Below are 18,085 nucleotides of genomic sequence, written 5' to 3'. Positions count from 1 at the left end.
CTGAGAAAAAAATCATGTCTAATGGAAGAACAGTTAATCGATGAAACAAGGAAGTACAAAAATGTTCAGGGAAATTCAGGAATACAGAAATACAAGTCACTTAGGAATGAAATAAATAGGAAGTACATTGAAGCTAAAGCAAAATGGCTTCACGAAAAACGTGAAGAAGACGAAAACGAAATTGTCGTAAGGACTGACTCAGCGTATAGGAAAGTCAAAACAACCCCAGCTGCAACCAAAAGCAAATGCGGTACATAAAGATTGTAATGGGAATTCCACTGTTAAATGCAGGGGAGAGAGCAGATAGGTGGAAAGAATACGCGAAGACCTCTATGAGGGGAAGGACTTACCTGATGTCATGGAAGAAGAAACAGGAGTCGGTATAGAAGAGATAGGGGATTCAATATTAGAATCGGAATTTAAAAGACCTCTTGGAGACTTAAAATCAAACAAGGTACAAGAGAAAGATAACAATTTTAAAAATAATTGGGAAAAATGGAAACAAAACGACTATTCATGTTGGTTTGTAGAACGTATAAGTCTGGAGATATACCATTTGACTTTCGGAAAAACGTCCACACAGTTCCGAAGGTGGCAAGGGCCGACCATTGCGCGAATTGTCGCACAATCGGCTTAACTGCTCATGCATCCAAGTTTCTGACTATAATAATACACAGAAGAATGGAAAACAGAACTGAGGGTGTGTTTGATGACTATCTGTTTGGCCTTAGGGAACGTAGAGGCACCAGAGACGTAATTCTGACATTGCGGTTGATAATGGTAGCGAGAGTGAAAAAAAATCAAGACGCTTTTCATAGGATTTGTCTGGCGGCTGGCAAAGTATGAGTGTCCTCGTGCCGTGTACTACATTACTTTTTCACCCCCAAACCACATGCCTTTGACAGATGGGACGTTCTTACATCCACAGTGATTCTTTCCAGACAGTAAGTGATATGTGAGCTATATTTGGTTGATATCAGGCCAGTGATTTGGGAGGAAAGGTGGAACGTCTGTGTATAAGAATGTACATTCATTTTTATAATGTGTATGAATGTATGGATTCCCTGCTGTCTCGTCTCCGACTGCAGGAGACATCTTCAGAGGTGAAACAACAACTGTTTCAAAGGCTTGAGTCCCTCCCCCGCCCTTCCTCGCGTCGGCAGAGCTGCATAGAGGGCACGATAATTACATGATTATTTCTGCCTTGCGCCGTCGTTCTCAATTGGAAGTAATAGAGTGTCATTCTGTTCACGTAAAGTCAACATCCATCCTTTATTTATTTTTTTTTAATCGAGAACGGCGGAGCCAGCTAGAGACAACCTCACAATCAGCATCACGTGGCGAATGGCGGTGCCCTCTATGCAGCTCTACAAATGCAGGGGTCCCTAGAGCCTTTGGACAATTGCCGTTTTACCTCCGAAGATGTGTCTCGGAATCGGAAACGAAACGTCGCGGAATAATTTTATACATCGACCCTGGGATCTTCTGAAACCCAACCCGGTAGTGAAACCTCGCGACTTATGACTAATCTGCCCTTTGTCAAATTCGATTATGTAGTTTGTGTCGTCAGAAGGACGATTCTCTGATAACGTCTAGCGTCCGCCAAGCCACCATACAGGATTCAATAGAGCGGTGGGCAGCGGCTGTAATGCCCCGTCTAATGTTTACACTAGGGTGAATTTCATTTCGGTAACTGTGCTTGAGTGCCTCAAGCTAAAAGGCTTAAAAGGCGATTACAACTAAAATTAGACAACAGTCGCAGCTGAGAGAAAAAGTAGAATGAAAATAACCTGTGCACTCCAAAACCAAATAGTTTACTGCTGATGCCTGCATTTGCCCGCGTCATGGAAGCAACATCCATTTTTGGGTTTAACCAAATCAGTTTAATATAAATGCCGGAATGGTCTTTTGAAAGAGGGCAGCCCACTTTTTTCCATAGCTTCCTCAACTGAAACTTGTGTTCCGTCGCTAAGTACTTCTTCTTTTCTTGAAGAGTAAACCTAAATTCATAATTTATTTCATTGCAACACGGAACGTCCTACCCAAAGTTCCATTTCAGCATTTGCGTCAATTATAGTATAAAACAATTTTGAAGACCGCAACTTCAGTCTGTATTCAATAACGAATTCGGTGCCATTAAGAAGTATCCGATCAGTAAACATTAATATTAATGAAGACGCTATACATCTAAAATACACAGCGTAACTACGTGAAGGTCGGGATGATCTCATCTTTTCCAAATTTATTCACAACCTGATACTGTGTTCTTTGATGTCTAAGAGTAACAAGCGCTCTTGCTTTCACGTTTCAACTTCTGTTCTTTACTCAGTAAGCCCTGTGTTATACTACCTTTTTTGGGCAAATGGAGTGCAAGCGAACCTTATTGCAAGTTATTTCTCTCCAGTATTAACCCCATCTGGTCTGCATTTCAAACTAGGCTCAGAGTTTGCGTTCATTCGAGCCCCTTCAGGTGGCTGACATGAGAAAGGTATCGTGATAAAGGCAAAGATCTACTGTTGGTTCAGGATTCTACACGCTGTTTTGATCATAATGATCATGTAGAATAGGTTAGCGAGGTGTCAACCACTACATCCATCCCTCACAAATAAAGAGCGTGTTACGGATCAGTACTGCTAAATTCGTAAAAGAGATTCTGGATCTGACGAAATCACGAATCGATGCCCGGAGTGTTAGCTCGATTACATGTTGATTAAGCAAATATGTAAACCTAATATGCAAATCTCCCCCTGTAGATTAATTATGCGCGAAGTTCTGAAGCTAGAAAACGGTTGTAGAAGTGTGAGACTACAGTGACGTCAGAATAATTATGTGATTACCGTAAATCACTTTTATCAACAAATCCCAGTGTGGCGTTGGCCGTTAGGGAAATCTGTTTTCTTTCAAATGTTACTCGTGGCACACGCGATCGCGGAGGGAGACGGTTATCTACTTAGCTCTGCGCTGGCACCATGTGGACAGTGTAATCTTAAAGGTAAAATGGCAATTTCCTGTAAACAATAAAATGATTGAAGCTCTCCACATGAGTACTAAAAACAATCTGTTAAATGTCGGTTACACGATTAATCAGACAAATCTAAACGCTGTTAATTCAACTGTATGTCTACAACTACAATACCCCAACACCTTAAACTGGAACGATCATGTAGATAATGCTGCGGGAAAAGTAAACCAAAGACTGCGTTTTATTGGCGGAACCCTTAGAAGATGCTACTGGTCTGCTAAAGAGACTGCCTACGTTACGATTGTCCGTTCTCTGTTAGAGTATTACTGTGCAGTAGGGGATCCTTATCAGATAGGATTGACGGAGGACATCTAAAAAGTTCAAAGAATGGCAGCTTTGTGTTATCTTGAAGCAGGGGAAAGATTGAAACATATGTGCTACGCGAGTTGGAGTTGCAATGATTAAAGCAAAGGTGTTTTCCGTTGTGGCGAGATCTTTTCACGATCTCTTTTCAGTCAACAACTTTCTCTCCCCATATTCGTCTCGTATTCTTTCAAAGACATCTTCCGTGGCCTGGAATATGTCATATTTCTGTTTATACTGTTTAGTTTATATCGAGAACTGAACAAATTTAGTCCAAAGTGAAATAAGTAATGTAAACAAAAACGCGTACATATCGCAGCCCATTAAAGGTGACTTTTTTTTTTTTGGTCATCAATCTACTGACTGCTTTGATGCGGCCCGCCACGAATTCCTTTCCTGTGCTAACCTCTTCATCTCAGAGTAGCACTTGCAACCTACGTCCTCAATTATTTGCTTGACGTATTCCAATCTCTGCCTTCCTCTACAGTTTTTGCCCTCTACAGCTCCCTCTAGTACCATGGAAGTCATTCCCTCATGTCTTAGCAGATGTCCTATCATCCTGTCCTTTCTCCTTAACAGTGTTTTCCACATATTCCTTTCCTCTCCGATTCTGCGTAGAACCTCCTCATTCCTTACCTTATCAGTCCACCTAATTTTCAACATTCTTCTATAGCACCACATCTCAAATGCTTCGATTCTGTTCTGTTCCGGTTTTCCCACAGTCCATGTTTCACTACCATACAATGCTGTACTCCAGACGTACATCCTCAGCAATTTCTTCCTCAAATTAAGGCCGGTATTTGATATTAGTAGAATTCTCTTGGCCAGAAATGCCTTTTTTGCCATAGCGAGTCTGCTTTTGATGTCCTCCTTGCTCAGTCCGTCATTGGTTATTTTACTGCCTAGGTAGCAGAATTCCTTAACTTCATTGACTACGTGACCATCAATCCTGATGTTAAGTTTCTCGCTGTTCTCATTTCTACTACTTCTCATTACCTTCATCTTTCTCCGATTTACTCTCAAACCATACTGTGTACTCATTAGACTGTTCATTCCGTTCAGCAGATCATTTAATTCTTCTTCACTTTCACTCAGGATAGCAATGTCATCAGCGAATCGTATCATTGATATCCTTTCACCTTGTATTTTAATTCCACTCCTGAACCTTTCTTTTATTTCCATCATTGCTTCCTCGATGTACAGATTGAAGAGTAGGGGCGAAAGGCTACAGCCTTGTCTTACACCCTTCTTAATACGAGCACTTCGTTCTTGATCGTTCACTCTTATTATTCCCTCTTGGTTGTTGTACATATTGTATATGACCCGTCTCTTCCTACAGCTTACTCCTACTTTTTTCAGAATCTCGAACAGCTTGCACGATTTTATATTGTCGAACGCTTTTTCCAGGTCGACAAATCCTATGAACATGTCTTGATTTTTCTTTAGCCTTGCTTCCATTATTAGCCGTTACGTCAGAACTGCCTCTCTCGTGCCTTTACTTTTCCTAAAGCCAAACTGATCGTCACCTAGCGCATTATCAATTTTCTTTTCCATTCTTCTGTATATTATTCTTGTAAGCAGCTTCGATGCATGAGCTGTTAAGCTGATTGTGCGATAATTCTCGCACTTGTCAGCTCTTGCCGTCTTCGGAATTGTGTGGATGATGCTTACCCGAAAGTCAGATGGTATGTCGCCAAACTCATATATTCTACAAACCAACGTGAATAGTCGTTTTGTTGCCACTTCCCCTAATGAATTTAGAAATTCTGATGGAATGTTATCTGTCCCTTCTGCCTTATTTGACCATAAGTCCTCCAAAGCTCTTTCAAATTCCGATACCAATACTGAATCCCATATCTCTTCTAAATCGACTCCTGTTTCTTCTTCTATCACATCAGACAAATATTCACCCTCATAGAGGCTTTCAATGTATTATTTCCACCTATCTGCTCTCTCCTCTGCATTTAACAGTGGAATTCCTGTTGCGCTCTTAATGTTACCAACATTGCTTTTAATGTCACCAAAGGTTGTTTTGACTTTCCTGTATGCTGAGTCTGTCCTTCCGACAATCATATATTTTTCGATGTCTTCACATTTTTCCTGCAGCTATTTCGTCTTAGCTTCCCTGCACTTCCTATTTATTTCATTCCTCAGCGACTTGTATTTCTGTATTCCTGATTTTCCCGGATCATGTTTGTACTTCCTCCTTTCATCAGTCTACTGAAGTATTTCCTCTGTTACCCATGGTTTCTTCGCAGCTACCTTCTTTGTACCTATGTTTTTCGACCCAACTTCTGTGATGGCCTTTTTTAGTGATGTCCATTCCTCTTCAACTGTGCTGCCTACTGCGGTATTCCTTATTGCTGCATCTATAGCGTTAGAGAACTTCAAACGTATCTCATCATTCCTTAGAACTTCCATATCCCACTTCTTTGCGTATTGATTCTTCCTGACTAATGTCGAATTCAGCCTACTCTCCATCACTACTATATTGTGATCTGAGTCTATATCTGCTCCTGGGTACGCCTTACAATCCAGTATCTGATTTCGGAATCTCTGTTTGACCATGATGTAATCTAATTGAATTCTTCCCGTATCTCCCGGCCTTTTCCAAGTATACCTCCTCCTCTTGTGATTCTTGAACAGGGTATTCGCTATTACTAGCTGAAACTTGTTACAGAAATCAATTAGACTTTCTTCTCTTTCATTCCTTGTCCCCAGCCCATATTCTCATGTAACCTTTTCTTCTACTCTTTCCTCTACAACTGCATTCCAGTCGCAAATGACTATTAGATTTTCGTCCCCCTTTACATACTGCATTACTCTTTCAATATCCTCATACTATTTCTCTATCTGTTCATCTTCAGCTTGCGCTGTCGGTGTTGGCCTGCTGTCGATTCTGATTAGAACAACCCGGTCACTGAACTGTTCACAGTAACACACCCTCTGCCCTACCTTCCTATTCATAACGAATCCTACACCTGTTGTACCATTTTCTGCTGCTGCTCATATTACCTGATACTAATCTTTCCAGAAATCCTTGTCTTCCTTCCACTTCACTTCACTGACCCCTACTATATCTAGATTGAGCCTTTCCATTTCCCTTTTCAGATTTTCTAGTTTCCCTACCACGTTCAAGCTTCTGACATTCCACGCCCCGACTCGTAGAACATTATCCTTTCGTTGATTATTCAATCTTTTTCTCATGGTAACCTCCCCCTTGACAGTCCCCTCCCGAAGATCCGAATGGGGGACTATTCCGGAATCTTTTGCCAATGGAGAGATCATCATGACACTTCTTCAACTACAGGCCACATGTCCTGTGGATACACGTTACGTGTCTTTAATGCAATGGTTTCCATTGCTTTCTGCATCCTCATGTCGTGGATCATTGCTGATTCTTCCGCCTTTAGGGGCAGTTTCCCACCCCTAGGACAAGAGAGTGCCCTAAACCTCTATCCGCTCCTCCGCCGTCTTGGCAGAATGAGGCTGACTTCTTATGCCGGAAGTCTTCGGCCGACAATGCTGATTATTTATCAAATTTTAGGCAGTGGCGGGGATCGAACCCGGGACCAAAGTCGCTTTGATTATGAATCGAAGACGCTTCCCCTAGACCGGATCTTAAAGGTGACTAGCAAAGAATAATGGCGAAACCCGTAAGGCACAAAAATTGTGTTTTATTCAGTTGTAATTAGAAGGTCCAAAAAATTATCAACACACCACTATTCTTTCCCTTATACGGTTTTTTTCTTTATACACACCTGACGAGGGAAAAATGACACATACGATAAAGAAAGAGAAATCAGAACGTACAGGGAAAAATTTAAGCTGTAGTTTACCACCTGTTTGAGAGTGGGATTGTGAACAAATAGTCTGATGATTGTTCAATTTATCCTCTACCAACCACTTACGAGGGAACTGCAGTGTAATCAAGTAGATGCAGATGCGGATATCAAAAGCCCTCGCCTCTATCAGAAAACATAGAACGGGTAGGTCAGAGCAGCTCCCATGCCGCGTTAGAAATACGAACGACAATTTTAGCTGTGAAGGTACATTACCCACGTCATGGAATGGCCAGAAAGTGCGCACTCCTCCTTTTCGTGTCACTCGTTGCTCAGTCGTGTCTCATTTGTTTTTTGATAACGCAGACACTGGTGCAGTTGTGTGACTCCTTACTAGACAACAGTGTGCTCTGGCCTCCATTACTTTTCGCTCTTGCAGAATGCAGGCTTCCTACTGATTGCGTCTCTTCGCGAGAATATGGTGCTGATGGACGCCAAAATAGTGGCCACGCTCCCCTGTGGTCGACGCTCACTACGAGTTGTCGAAATGGTTCAAATGACTCTGAGTACTATGAGACTTAACTTCTGAGGTCATGAGTCCCCTAGAACTTAGAACTACTTAAATCTAACCAACCTAAGGACATCACACATATCCATGCCCGAGGCAGGACTCGAACCTGCGACCGTAGCGGTTGCGCGGTTCCAGACTGTAGCGCCTAGAACCGCTTGGCCACCCCGGCCGGCCAACGTGTTGTCGTTAAGTCGGTGAATTTAGTGCTGCGGCTTATGCCACTCTCTTGCAATTAATCTCCGTAACTCTCATAGCTAGCTAATAACGCTAGTTCTTGATATGTGAAGTTTTCCCCGAGCGCATTTGGAATTCGAACTTATTTCTTTGTTTCCTACGCAAGCATGATAGTTACTTTGCCTGGTGCCATTCCGTTATGTCGTTTCATCATAATTCACGCTGGAGTAAGCAAACTTTTCTAACTCTTTAATACAGTTTCAACTCAGTTGTTGCTCAATGTGTAAAAACACAATTTACACTTATTCTCAAGCGTTGTGGATTAGTGACACCCATCAGGGAATTCCATTTGTGGTGAAGAATATAACTATATTAAAATACTCGTAACTGTTTCTTATTTGTTACTGTCCAATAATAAAAAATTAATTGAAACAGAGTGCGATCAAATTGAAATGTTCCCTTAGAAAAATTAATGAATTACTGTACTGATAAACCTCTTACATTACTTGATTTTCAAACAGCTGAGCAGAACTGAACGCACTCAGACATTTCGCTCTTTACCTATCCTGATCAGCACTAAACTCACACACAATATTTTTAGCGCAACGCAATCTGACTATCAAAACTCCCTACAAAAGAATGTACCTGACTAACATCAACCTATACCTTTCGCAAATCACTTACCTCACAAAAATCTTCGTTACTCAAGCTACTGCAATACAGCGAGCGCCACTACTGCTAGCTAAATAAAAGTTTCAAACTACTGCAGGCACTAACTACTGATAGGGATAGTTAGAAAATGAAAGATTTTGATAGAGAACAAACAATGTATTTACCTTACTAGTGTTCAAAAGTCATAATATATATAGCAGTTCATGACATCCAGTCTTACAAATTTCAAAACTCCGCCATTTCTCTCCCCACATCCCCCACTGATGGCGGCTCACCTCCAACTGCTCAACGCTACGCGCTGTTAACGCCCAGCTGCCCAACACTACAATGGCAGACAACAATGTAAACTAGCCACAGACTGCACACAGCACAGACAGTGATTTTCGTACAGAGCGCTACGTGGCGTTACCAATATAAAAACGTAAACAGCCTACTTACAAAATGTTTTGTGAAGTGACTTGCCTATCAATAAAAAATAAAACAGATTCGTGAAACAATAGATACAACTTTGAGTGATGCTCGAATCACGAACAACAGATGAAATGTTCATACGTTAATGATGTAAGGAGACTTCTGAGTGAAATTCCGTTAGACAAGTACCTTACAGTACTCTTTAAATTTCTACCTTTCTATGTAAACGTTGCACTTCAAATTATCAACCGACACCTCATTTGCATTCAAAGGTATGTCAAACGTTTCTCTGTTCTATTTAGTTCCCTACCCTTAGACAAATCACTTCAGTAAACATCTGGACTATTTATTCATCTTTTTAAGTTTCGAGTTTTTTCAGGGAGCATGAAATATGGGCTTAACATATTAAAATAACGATCGGTATCCTATTGATATTAAGAATATATAGATCAAGAGAAGACGGTTCATGCTGTGATTTGATATTTTTTGTCACTTCAGTTACATACCTAGCTGGAGATGTTTTGAAATATTTCTGTTTTCACTCATATCACTAATTAGATTTTTCTCAATTGCTCTGATCACTTTCACTCTATTACATCTTTCTCTGTACACCTCAAAACACCAGCTGGTCCGTTTGTAGTGGTGACGGGCACATTCGGCCCGGAATCTAATTGAGTAGAGTCGAGTCGTCTTTAGTGATGAATCGCGGGTCGAAATGAAGCCCCGATGGGCAATATAAGCCCCAGTTGGACAGAATTTGTGCACGATATCCCTCAAGACGACATGTAAGGACTTCATCGATCAATGTCAAGCCGAATCACTGCTTGCGCAAGGGTCAGAGGCGGACCAACGTGTCACTGACTTGTTCAGTTTGTATAGCTCTTTCTCTCGAATAAATTATCCAATTTTTCTGAAATTGTGATCCTTCATTTATCTGTACGTATTCATCAAATCTGCCGATTTCCGATAAACTCAGGTTATCCCTTCTTGGTGAGTTGTTTTTTTGCTTTAAAGTACAATATACAGGGTGGTCCACTGATAGTGACGGGGCCCAATATCTCACGAAATAAGAATCAATCGAAAAATCTACAAAGAACGAAACTCGTCTGATGCTGCTATGGTTGACCCGCTATATGGCGCTGCCATATGTCAAACGGATAACAACTGCGTTTTTTTTTAAATAGGAACCCCCATTTTTATTACATATTCCTGTATTACGTAAAGAAATATGAATGTTTTAGTTGGACCACTTTTTTCCCTTTGTGATAGATGGCGCTGTAATAGTCACAAACGTGTAAGTACGTGGTATCACCTAACATTCCGCCAGTGCGGACGATATTTGCTTCGTGAAACAAAATGGTTCAAATGGCTCTGAGCACTATGGGACTCAACTGCTCTGGTCATCAGTCCCCTAGGACTTAGAACTACTTAAACCTAACTGACCTAAGGACATCACACACATCCATGCCCGAGGCAGGATTCGAACCTGCGAACGTAGCAGTAGCACGGTTCCGGACTGCGCGCCTATAACCGAGAGACCACCGCGGCCGGCCTTCGTGATACATTACCCGTATTAAAATGGACCGTTTACCAATTGTGGAAAAGATCGATATCGTGCTGATGTATGGCTATTGTGATCAAAATGCCCAACGGGTGTGTGCTATGTACGCTGCTCGGTATCCTGGACGACATCATCCAAGTGTCCTGACCGTTCGCCGGATACTTATGTTATTTAAGGAAACAGGAAGTGTTCAGCCACATGTGGAACGACAACCACGACCTGCAAAAAATGATGATGCCCAAGTAGGTGTTCTAGCTGCTGTCGCGGCTAATCCGCACATCGGCAGCAGACAAATTGCACGACAATCGGGAATCTCAAAAACGTCGGTGTTGAGAATGCTACTTGAACATCGATTGCACGCATACCATATTTGTATGCACCAGGAATTGCATGGCGACGACTTTGAACGTCGTGTACAGGTCTACCACGGAGCACTAGAGAAATTACGGGATGGTGACAGATTTTGTGGTGTCACCGCCAGACACCACACTTGCTAGGTGGCAGCCTTTAAATCGGCCGCGGTCCGGTAGTATACGTCGGACCCGTGTGTCGCCACTATCAGTGATTGCAGACCGAGTGCCGCCACACGGCAGGTCTAGAGAGACTTCGTAGCACTCGCCCCAGATGTACAGCCGACATTGCCAGCGATGGTTCACTGACTTCTACGTTCTCATTTGCCGAGAAGATAGCATAGCCTTCAGCTACGTCATTTGCTACGACCTAGCAAGGCGCCATTATCAGTTAATATTGATGTTGTAAATCAAGTAACCGTCAAGACCGACGTTAATCATTTAATGGATTAAAGTTAAGTATTCCATCAGCTACGTCTGTTTTTTTCTAAATTCTAATTTCCTTGTCCTGTTCCAGACCTCACGCCAGCCTGCGTGACCTAGATCGCGTGCCTTTCGGCCTCCTCTAGTAACACGGTGTTGGCTCTCCTGCCAACCACAACAGATTTTTTTTCATGCATTCTATTTAACGACGAAGCATCATTCACCAAGAGCGGTAACGTAAACCGGCATAATATGCACTATTGGGCAACGGAAAATCCACGATGGCTGCGACAAGTGGAACATCAGCGACCTTGGTGGGTTAATGTATGGTGCGGCATTATGGGTGGAAGGATAATTGGGCCCCATTTAATCGACGGCAGCCGCACGGGATTAGCCGAGCGGTTTAAAGGCGCCATAGTCATGGACTGTGCGGCTGGTCCCTGCGGAAGTTCGAGTCCTCCCTCGGGCATGGGTTTGTGTGTTTGTTCTTAGGATAATTTAGGTTAAGTAGTTTGTAAGCTTAGGGACTGATGACCTTAGCAGTTAAGTCCCATAAGATTAAAAAAAAAGTCGATGGCAATCTAAACGGTGCAATGTATGCTGATTTCTTACGTAATGTTCTACCGATGTTGCTACAAGATATTTCGATGCATGACAGACTGGCTATGTACTTCCAACATGATGGATGTCCGGCACATAGCTCGTGTGAGGTTGAAGCGGTATTGGGTTGCATATTTCACCAGATCTGACGTCCCCGGATTTCTTTCTGTGGGGAAAGTTGAAGGATATTTGCCATCGTGATCCACCGACAACATGCGTCAGCGCATTGTCAATGCATGTGCGAACATTACGGAAGGCGAACTACTCGCTGTTGAGAGGAATGTCGTTACACGTATTGCCAAATGCATTGAGTTTGACGGACATCATTTTGAGCATTTATTGCATTAATGTGGTATTTATAGGTAATCGCGCTGTAACAGTATGCTTTCTCAGAAATGATAAGTTCACAAAGGTACATGTATCACATTGGAACAACCGAAGTAAAATGTTCAAACGTACCTGCGTTCTATATTTTAATTTAAAAAATCTACCTGTTACCAACTGTTCGTCTAAAATTGTTAGCCGTATGTTTGTGACTATTACAGCGCCATCTATCACAAAGCGAAAAAAGTTGTCCAACTAAGACATTCATATCTCTTTACGTACTTCACCAATATGTAATAAAAATGGGGGTTCCTATTTAAAAAACGCAATTGATATCCGTTTGACCTATGGCAGCGCCATCTAGCGGGCCAACCATAGCGCCTTCTGGTTCCCCCCTCCAAGCTAGACAAGTTTCGTTCTTTGTAGTTTTTTCATTTGACGCTTATTTCGTGAGATGTTTGTCCCGGTCACGATCAATGGACCACCCCGTATATTGCATTTTGTTTGGGCCGTTTCTCTTCCTTATAATATACTGAAGCAATGGACCACAACCAAACAAATTTCGTTAAAAATGTGTGCCTTTGAGTCGTCACATACTTCTCTATGCTTCGGCGAGCGCTGGGACCTGTTGCTGTGCTGCCTGCCCCTCGCGCCGTGCTGCCTGCTTCTGCAGAGCGCCTCCGCGTCCGCCACCTCCCGGCTCCCAGTCTACGCCGCCTGCACCCTCGCCCTCGCCTACCTCTCGTGGTGTACGCCGAGGCTCCGCTTCGCTCTACTGTTGGTGCGTTATTTACTACGGCTGCCGCTGGCCGCTAATGCATGTAATCTCGATGGCCTAATACTGATTGAGGATCACCCGATAATGACCGTCCGCGGCTGCCGTGTAATTTGGGCCCTGATTGCGTCTCGTATTTCAGCGGCGCGGCGCGGCGCGCCGGCTGCCCCCGTGTCTTTCTGCGGCGCCGCTGACCTCACTGCGTGCGCATTGACGGCCGCCTTCCTCGAGCGATCGCGTGACTCGCGCTTCTTTATGCCCTCTGCCGGTGTAGCTCTCCTCTCCTATCCTGCCCGAATCGCATCCGAGCTATGATACGGGAGACACAAAGGGCGAGCGTTGTCGGCTCTGCAGTGAGCGAGCACCACACTAGGCCCAGATGGAAAGCGGCGGAGCCTTCAGTGGAGTACGTCTGTAAAAGATCCGCCTGCCATGGCCGCCGGTGAAAGGAAATCGGGCAATCCCGCAGGCGCGAATAATTGCTATTGTGCTTACATTTCATACCAGTGCGCTAAAAAATGACTAGAAGGCGCAGAACGTTGCAAATATCTCGAGAATAATCTTCATCATCTTGTGCCGAGCAGCTAATTCATGTTAATATTAATAAGAATCACTATACCTTATTAAAGGACATTTCTTACGTCATGATATCAATGAAGATGAGGTGAGATTGCCAACAATCTTCCCAACTTTGAGAACTGACTGAGATGTGTTTGATATTATTACGACGACGATGTGTATGATGTTGTTGAGGTATGTTTATGATCAATAAGATGATGCTACCGTATATGAGGAATTTGATTATGCTACGTATTTCTTATGATGAAATACTGAAGAAGTGTCGACGAATATGTATATGTATAATAAGGTAAGGAATAATGAGTAGTGCTTAGGGACTCTGGTTTGTGAAAAAGGTTGTTGGAAACCAAGATTCGTACTTTAAGAGTTATGAAACGTACGTACATGCGTGATTATATCACAATGCCGGCGAACATTTTTTGGACACTTATATTTATAGGATTTTGTTTCTACACATTTGTAATGCAAATTCTCGGCCTGTGAAATTTTTATATGAGACTGTCACTATAGCGGAAACTGATGTCGTAAATATTTCAGTAAAGAAGGTAGGTCACCTTGACGTAATGCGTTTTGGGCGCCCAGCTGAGAGATATTCGTCTGACAAAAGAGAGTTATTAGGCGGAAAAAAAGAGGCCATTATCCTCCCTTTTGACATTTCTTTGTCGAAAGCATCGCAAAAACGACACCCTCAAACTTGAAAACATATTATACACTGTGGAGCTCTTAATTTATGATATTTACTAAAATGCTTAATGAAATGATGAGAAACATTTTTACATCTATTGTCTTTCTAGTTGAGAGATTGCTCATTTCGTTTAATATCTGGTTTCCAGGTGTGTCACAGCATTGGCTTTATAAAATAAAATTAAGTGCATTTGCAAATGTGAACACTTTCTGCCAACAGATCTATTAAAGAATAATTTTATGATCCATATTCTTCGAAAACGGAGCACTTGGAATGGAAAGAACAATAAAAAGGGATTAATAACAGTAAATGCGTACATAATTTTCTTTTAACTACTTGGTAATTTTTTTGCTAGAGTAAGTTATCGTGGTGCATCACTCTAGTTTTAAGATGTGACATAGGTATTAAACAAGGCCATTTTTACTGTAATATTTTTTTTGCTTGAGCTTTGTCATGTTTAGGTACAAGTTATAGCATTTGCTGCTGCTGTTTGCCAGGCATAATGTTACTGAATTTGACTTTCTATTACTCTGCTAAGTCAGTTTTAATACGGATCTATTTTTCTTGTTTGCTGCACATTGACTTATATTAGTTGTAATGTTGCAATTGCTTTGCTAATTTATATATACTACTCCTTGCTTTGCCAATTTCCATTTTTTTTGTCATTGCTGTTTGTGTTAATTGTTTTGTGCTGCTGCATTGCATCATCCCTTAGTTTAGCATCTGAGCTCAGTAGATTTAAGTTAGCTTAAGAGGGGGTACACTATATAAGAGGATGAGTTGCAACGAATTGGAAGAAATGTATTGAGAACTTATACAAAATAAGGACAGAAAACAGGTATAGATAGGATTTTTTGGAAATAATGAAGAATGAAGGGAGATCTCTGAGAAGTAAAGAAAGCTTTCTTTGCAAAATACTGCAGTAAAACAAACCCTGTCCTTTCTTTGTGTTATTCCACTATGTGTTTGTGTACCCTTGGGTATTTGTGTTCTTCCTGTCTTTATGTGTTTATCTGATGAGAGCTACATTGTAGAATTTTTCTAATACTATGTTATTTATTTTGTAAAGATGTTTAGACATTATTTATTCTGTTTTGTTTTAATACTCATGTGTGAAGTTGATGTTTCAAAAGTTATTCTGATCTTTTATGTATTTACTTATAATTCCTGTAACACTGATGTATATGTTAGTTCAATTCTTTTGTAAAGCCCATATTACTACAAATGTTATCTGTGTTGTTATGTTCTTTAATGATGTATTTTGTACCTTTGTTGTTGTATTCTTCTGTTACAAAATTGTAATCGACACCAGATCATCAAATTAAGTAACTTGTAAGTTATATTTCACTGCACACGTTTCTGTTGGTCACAGTATATGCACAATATGTGCAAAAAAAGAGGGCTGTTAGTGCTCCCACATGTGTGGGACTGGTTAACAGCATTGCTGGTTCTAAGAACAATTCCAAAAACTTTGTGAGTGCACAAGTGGTTGTTTATGGACTTGCTATATTCTCTGCAAGACTCTTCGATGGTTATTGTGCACCTGCACAGTTGCAACAGATGGCTGCTGGCCGTCTCTATAAGGACTACAGTGGGTCTGCACCTTTGATGACCCACCTATACCATTATTTCTACAACAACTGCAGTGGATCTACACCTTCGATGACCCGCCGGCACGGTAGCTCAGCGTGTTCGGTCAGAGAGTTACGCGCCCTCTGTAATAATAATAATAATAAAAAAACTGAGTCAATCGATCAAAAACGAACATAAATGGATGTCTTACGACGTCCCCCCCGAGCAGATGCAACGAACAAAAGCGAACAAAATGAGATTTAAAAAAAAGAAAAAAAATGACCCACCAATACTATTGTTTCTACAAGGACTGCAGTGGGTCTGCACCTCTGGTGGCCCACCAATACCATACTCTCTACCAGGACTACAGTGGGTCTACTTTGTGATGACCTACCTACCAATATTCTTCAAAACTTCGACTGACTCTGTGGTGGGTTTGCTCTGTTGTGCCCCATTACCTGTCTGCATGTCGAGAGTCAGCACAGACTTTCCGTTGGAAGAACAACACGCATTCTTCAAGACTGCATGGAAATCCACTACTTCTGTGTGCATTTTCTTTTACTGCTCAGACTTTGAGAAAAACACAGCTATTTTACTGTGATGAACGCTCAGGGCTGTCTTTATGGACTGTGAGAAAATTTTATCTTTTGACCAACATAGTATCAATAAGTGTGTGCATTTGATTTCTTTGTTATTGTAACTGTAAAAAAAAATTAAGAAATATGTATTGGCCAGTGCCCAAAACAATTCGTAAACTTTTTTGTGGGGAGCATGGGGGCTATGTAAGTAGGCTGTTTAGGTTTTCTTATTGGTAACGCCACGTAGCGCTCTGTAGGAAAATCACTGGCTGTGCTGTGTGCAGTCTGTGGCTAGTTTGCATTGTTGTCTGCCAGTGTTGGGCAGCTGGATGTGAACAGCGCGTAGCGTTGCTCAGTTGGAGGTGAGCCGCCAGCAGTGTTGGTTGTGGGGAAGTGAGATGGCGGATTTTTGAGAGCGGATGATCTGGACGTGTGTCCATCAGAAACAGTACATTTGTAAGAATGGATGTCATGAACTGCTATATATATTATGACTTTTGAACACTATTAAGGTAAATACATTGTTTGTTCTCTATCAAAATCTTTCATTTGCTAACTATGCCTATCAGTAGTTAGTGCGTTCAGTAGTTTGAATCTTTTATTTAGCTGGCAGTAGTGGCGCTCGCTGTATTGCAGTTGTTCGAGTAACGAAGATTTTTGTGAGGTATGTGATGTGTGAAAGGTATAGGTTAATGTTAGTCAGGGCCATTCTTTTGTAGGGATTATTGAAAGTCAGATTGCGTTACGCTAAAAAAATATTGTGTGTCAGTTTAAGCACAGTCATGTATAATTTTTCTAAGGGGACGGTTCACAATCTCACAGTCATGGTATAGGTACAGAATATCTTACGAACCTGCTGGCAGTATCATCGCAAGATGTTCAGTGTGCGACACTGGTCGCGACAATACATGTACTTTAATATAGTAGCGGTGTCTCCCGTTAATATTAAACGAGCAAGAGGCGTAATGTAGAAGGATATTCAGCGAGCATATCTCTGAAATTATATCCGACGATGCTCGTGAAACGCCCCTTTCACTTTGTAAAGCTAGATTCATAACCACATTTACGTAGTATCCATCTGTATAATAATCAACAACTGTCAGAAGCATTATTTCACTAAAACAATGAACTAGTTACATCAGTGTATAAATCAAGCTAAGTAGTTCATGTGCGAGGGGTGTGCGCAGTATATGAGAGGGCAAGGGGGGAGAGGAAGGAAGAGCGGCACGAGAGAGAAAATTTTATACATGATACATGATAGGAAGACGGAAGGAGAACGTGAAACAAGTACCAACCATAAAACAGAGAATTAAGTCACTGTGATGAACTACAATACAGTCATAGGTAAATATAGTACTGATTCATTTAGTACACTTACGTGACAAAAGTCATGGGGTGGCCGGAAGCTATAGTGGTGGTAGCGCGTACACAGGGTATAAAACGGTTGTGCATTGCCGGAGCTATCATTAGTGGTCAGGTTATTCATGTCAAAAGGTTTCCGACGTGATTATGCCAAAACGAGTCGAATTAGCAGACTGAACGTGGAATGGTAATTGAGATAGACGCATGGAGCATTCCATTTTGAAAATCGTAAAGGAACTCAATATTTCAAGATTCACAGCGTCAAGAGCGTGGCGAGAATACCAAATTTCAAGCATTACCTATCACCACGGACAACGCAGTGGATGACGGCCATAACGTAA

This window comes from Schistocerca gregaria, chromosome 3, assembly GCF_023897955.1.
Source record: "Schistocerca gregaria isolate iqSchGreg1 chromosome 3, iqSchGreg1.2, whole genome shotgun sequence".
NCBI lineage: Eukaryota > Metazoa > Arthropoda > Insecta > Orthoptera > Acrididae > Schistocerca > Schistocerca gregaria.
Note: the sequence above shows the minus strand (reverse complement) of the source record.